Source organism: Leguminivora glycinivorella, chromosome 22 (genome assembly GCF_023078275.1).
Source record: "Leguminivora glycinivorella isolate SPB_JAAS2020 chromosome 22, LegGlyc_1.1, whole genome shotgun sequence".
Classification (NCBI taxonomy): domain Eukaryota; kingdom Metazoa; phylum Arthropoda; class Insecta; order Lepidoptera; family Tortricidae; genus Leguminivora; species Leguminivora glycinivorella.
This window is the reverse complement of record NC_062992.1, coordinates 6,557,289-6,563,288: the sequence shown is the minus strand read 5'-3', so window position 1 is coordinate 6,563,288 and position 6,000 is coordinate 6,557,289.

Genomic DNA, 6,000 nt, shown 5'->3' with positions numbered 1-6,000 from the left:
CAATGTTATTATCTAGTCATTTATGTATATTTTACAACTTTCCTGTACAGTGTGCAGTGGTACCTTCGAAGCCTTATTACCTGCTGAGTTTGTTTTCTGTTGATGGCGAATTATATAAGATAATGTATTGTAAGATACCTATTACAAGCAACACAGGCGGACCGTATACCTGTTTGCCACCGACGTGGTATTAAAAAAAAAATTAGTACCTTTTTTCTCATAACATTAATAAATAAATATATGATAACCCTCGATATGCATCAATCCGAATTACTCTCAGCCTACAATGCTTTCGAGTCGTCAAATAAACTTGTAAAATTAAGTGTCCATTTTGTTTTGTCCTTTAACCTGACGTGTCCGCATTTTAAACAGTTGGCTTGTGCATCTCGAGTAGATAAGTTAATCGGTATAAATCCCTTAAAGGGATAAGTTCGCCTATTAACCTACTAAATCTACAGTCCGCGCACGAGTTCCGTGCACGCGGAAGGAATGTTAGGAATGTTGGGTGACATGACCGAGAGCTGTGAATTTGTCGATATAGTTGTCGATGATATGCAACGTATTTTCGTAGGACAGATTAGGTACTATGAACTAAGTTATTTTAATCAAATTAAAATTAATAATCCACTTTTAATTCTATATGTAAGTACAATTGATATAATGAAGTAAATAAAACTAGTGTAATTATAATATAGTTATATATTTAATCATAATAACCGGACAGTAACCGGATTAGTATGTGTTTAAAAAAATATTTTTTATTTAATTGTATACTGCAAGCAGATGGCATCGCTTTCTCACGCCGATAAAGACCCGACAAAAGGTATTAGACAAAACAAAAAGAGAGGTAATAAACACGTAACGATAATAATATGACGCTAACATCAATAACACAAACATGCAGAATTGCAGATGGTGCGTAACAATAAACTTTACGACTAGAGAATTAGGTACTTAAGTAAAAAATATGTGGTTTTTACCTCAAAAATAAACTAAGTTTGGAAGAGTGTGTAGCGACAAGATTCGATAAATTTGCATTCAATTCGTCCCCAACACTGTTTTCGGGCGAGCGTGGGGTGTGATGCGACGCACGGGCGCGGGGTACACCCTCCCTTTACCTCAGCCCCCGAATGCACGGAACTCGTGCGCGGACAGTACCTATACTGCGCCAATTTGTATTTTATGGAATAAATAGTAAAATAGTTATTTGTTATACAAGGGTTCAAAGTTGTATTTTAACGCCGAGTGTGGAATTGAAAAACGAACAAGTGAAAGGACTCTATAGTTGAATCACGAGCGAGGCGAGTGGTTCGAGAATAGAATCCTGAACTTGCGAGTTTTTTAAGACACGAGAAGTAAAATACATTAATTTACACCCGAGTGTAACACAAAACTTTTCCCCTCACTATAGCGAGGAAAAAAACCTTATATGATGACCTATCGATGATTCTAAATGGCTCTCAGCCTACAATGCTTTCGAGTCGTCAAAGGAACGTGTAAAGTTAAGTGTCCATTGTGTTCTGTCCTTAACCTGACGTGTGAGGGCATTTTAAACAGTCGGCCTGTGCTTTGTATGTCTTCCTTCAAGAGTACTTTGATTTGATGATGGCTTGTATTGTACCTGCTCTGAACTACACATAAGTAGCAAAAGAATTGATTTTTACCCCAACAGACAGATCACTCTTATTTTTGTCTTAGTATTAATGACATAATGTTAATCTATCTCCATATAATCAAGGTCCTAGTCTCTGGCAGGTACAGTCAGCAGCAGAAGTTCCGTAACGGGCAAGGTGTTCACAATGATCCTAACACGCTCTTATTGTCTTAAAAATAAGATCGTGTCAAGTTCATTTTGAACACCTTGCCCGCCACGGAACTTCTGCTGCTGACTGTACCCTGGCTACTTTAAAAAGAAACTTGTAAATACCTACATATTTTTGGTAAAAAAATTTTGGCTTATGACATTTTGTTTACAAATAAGAGCCCAAATTGTTATGTGGTGCACAGTAAAGATTTTACAAGATACTAGCTTTTGCCCGCGGCTTCGCTCGTATTAAATTCCAAAATTGCAGAATGCTTCATACAAACTTCCGTTCCGTTAGAAAGAGACAAAAAGTAGCCTATGTCACTCTCTATCCTTTCAACTATCTCCACTTAAAAAATCACGTACCTAAATTCGTCGCTCCGTTTTGCCGTGAAAGACGGACAAACAAACAGACACACACGCTTTCCCATTTATAAAATTAGTATGGATTATAAAAACAAAACCGGCAGCAGCGGGGCGGGGCCAAAACTACTGGTGGTCAGGGTCGCAGAGACAGGAACCGCCGGATTATCTCGGCTGTCCCAAATAAAAACCTTACTTATTGTTTTGGGACAGCCGATCTGCGCTATGACTATTGTTCCAACCATAGGTGGTTGGATCAGACCGTTCGCAGAGTAATTATCATAATTATAATAAATAAATATTGGGGACACCTTACACAGATCAACTTAGCCCCAAACTGAGCAAAGCTTGTACTATGGCTGCTAAGCGACGATATACATACTTAGACAGATAAATACATACTTATAGAAAACAACCGGTCGTCTAAATAGGTACCATAGTTTCTGTCACATAGTAGAACAATCATTTCCAATTTGAACGTTAACACTTGAACCCTTCACTAAAGTCAGGATCTCAGGATTCTATGTTAGGATCCCTCGCTATATACAGGATTCTGTGTACGCCCTCGTAGGTAATATGACATTTGCTCCCTTGTAACACAATCTACTATCTTCTAAGTACCTCACGTCACACCCAATAACCAACAGTAGACCCACATAATAGTTTGCGCAAGCGCAATTAAAGCATAACTGGTCGCGGTTACCGTCCGCTGCAGCGTACGGTCCATTTACGGCAATTCTACCGTGTGTGATTCGGTGTAATCGGTGCCAGTAATCGTGTAAGGGCCCGTTTTTAACTCAACCTTTATTGAGAGGAGAGGGGCACAGCACAAACCAGTAATAACTCTTCTAGCAAACATACGCCGCGCGGGGTGCACACAATCGCGTCGTGTACGTACGCAATACATGCAAGCGGATTTGGATAAACGTGGATAATAAATATTCATTACTAGCTTTTTCCCGCGGCATCGCTCGCGTTAGAAAGAGACAAAAAGTAGCCTATGTCACTCTCCATCCCTTCAACTATCTCCAATTAAAAATCTTAAATATCACATCAATTCGTCGCTCCGTTTTGCCGTGAAAGACTGACAAACAAACAGACACACACACTTTCCCATTTATAATATTAGTAAGTATGATTATATTTTTTTGTATTTTCTGACTGATATAATGCGGTATTGTTATACTAATACTTATAGTTAATAGTATTCAATACCAACATCTTACTTTGGACGATGTCGAGTAACATACATAGTAATTTTGTTCCACCACGTCCTTTAGCGTCGCCGCTGCCGGAGAGTAACTACTGAGTCGTCCTTATACTGTGAGAGGGGTTACCATGGAGTACTAAAAGGGGTATAGCTGTGTCCCTTTCTCTCGACCTAAACTTAATGGCTTTAATAATTCATGGTAATCCCACAGCTTTGAGAGAGAGAGAGAGAGAGAGAGAGAAGTGACATCAAGAGTGGGTATCAGATCCTGTGGACAAGTGGCCATTTGGACAATCGCTCACGCCCCGTGGGGCCGTCGCAAGAGCCGCGAAAGATACGAAACTGGTCTGGTTGACTCAAATATGGAAGAGCGAAGATGGGGAGATGTGGTTAGCGATTTACACACGAAACATGTCGCCAATAGCGATATTATAAACGTGAGAAGAACCATGTTTTTCAATATTTTAAGATGGGGAGGGTAGCGTATCGTTTGACACAAAGCGATTGATCGACCACCTAAGTATGTATCTATCTACTAGCCCAGGGTTCTCAAGGGTCTGTAACGTAAATGTGCATCCTGGCCCCGTAGCCGAATGGCATTTCTCCGACGCCAAACGAAAACGAAACGTAGTCCGGCTCTGTCGCGCCAATACGCAAGAGCGACAGGGATAGATATCTACTAGCGTTTCGTTTCGTGAGCGTTTCGTGAGCGTTAGTGCCATTCGGCTACGCACCCTGGAATGTTGCCAGGTATGTCCATGAGCGACAATGACCACCTAACGTCAGGCGGCTTTATTTAGGCGATTTTAGATTATTATAGGTACTTATTATAAATCGGCTAACCTATTGCCACAGACTACCTCAATAGATTTTTTTTCTGATGTTCGTTCGTTTGCGGGCGACAACATAAAAAAGCTCATCTAAAAACAAACACGTGATGTAAATCATGAAATCCTTCTTCAGCTCGGAGCAGTTTTAGCAACATGTTGACAAAACAATATCCTATTCATTCCAATACATTGTTCCGCAGATAACATCGCGGTATGCGTTGTACAACTATACTCTGTCAAACAAGTCTGTCAGTAAATAAGAACAAAGAAAACTATAGGTATCCTTTTCTCTAGCACCTTAAAGAAAAGGATGCATATAGTTTTCTTTGTTCTTATTTACTGACAGACTTGTTTGACAAAGTTTAGTACAATGGTATTCGCAACTAAGTCCGGCAACAGACAGTCTGAAAAATTCATAATCTGAATTTGGATTTGTATGCAACCTGTCAGTTCAAACTGACACTGACAGATCTGTCAGTGTCAGTTTGCATACAAATTCAAATTCAGATTATGAATTTTTCAGACTTTCTGTTGCCGGCCTAAGTCATGTCCTGACGTATTGTCTTTGGAACCAGTATAAGTTAGAACAACAACAACTACAACAAGGTACACTATATTATAGCTAGTAAACAAAACTAAAATATGCAAAAACTTAGGCAGCTATTCAGTTCGTAACCCAGGCTAACTATCTCTTAAAAAAAATAACTAATATAAATTGGTTGAAGTTAGATAACCTCAATGTAGACGTGATTTTCTAAAACAATAGATGTGTTGCATCAATTCACATGGCGGCAAACATGCCTAGATCCCGAGAACAAGCTGTTGTTATGGAAACACGGTATTGTCTCTAGAACTTGATGGTTTGGCGGCTAAAAGTGTGTATGGAATTCTACTAAATCTTAGCCTGGCTTTGTAAAACTAAAATTGCAGCCTAATTTTTATTGCAGGTTCCGCAAAAAACAGTTGCGGATTATAATGTTTTAAATTAAATTAATAAAAATGTGACTTGTAAATTTCTAATATTAATTGTAGGTAGTAGTAAGCATGAAATCTGTATTGTATCTTTTTTGAGAGTCTGACATTTCTGACTGTAGTGACTGTGATATTCTAGGCTATATTTATTTCATTTATAATAATTGTTGCGTTTGTTTTATTACATTCTGTTGATTTTCTTGTGTGACATTTTATAATTGTATTTGCATGCATTTAGTTAAGTTTTATTGCAAATAAATAATGATTGATTGATTGATGATTGATAAGCCAGGCGATAACCTTCACTTTTTGGATGCCAGCCAAGCCAGGTGAAGATGGTATCCTAGATGAAGAGACGAGGCTTAACAGTACGTATAGTTTTTTTTTTATGCTAGGCAAACAAGCAGATTGGTCTCCTGATGGTAAGCGATCACTGCTGCCGCGACAGAGCTATCTTAGACTGCATGTTGGCGTCTACGTCTGGAGTCGACGATTGGCAGTTTTGGAGGTCCTTCGCCAGCTTTTAAGATAGGGCTCTATGCTTGAAGGTCGACAGACACACACCATACAGAGACATACAGTGTGCAAAAATACTACGCTCTTATTACACCGGACTAAGATGCTATGGGACATATTTTTGAGTAAGATGTGTACACCCATAATTTTACAATTGATTGTATACCTACATAGTTACCAACTTAGGTTAAGGGCAACGGAAATTACACCTTTATTTATAATTGATTAAATCTCAGTGACTCAGTGAGTTAGCACTAGAAAGCTGAAATTTGGTACTAATAAGTATGTATATCAATTACGCCGAC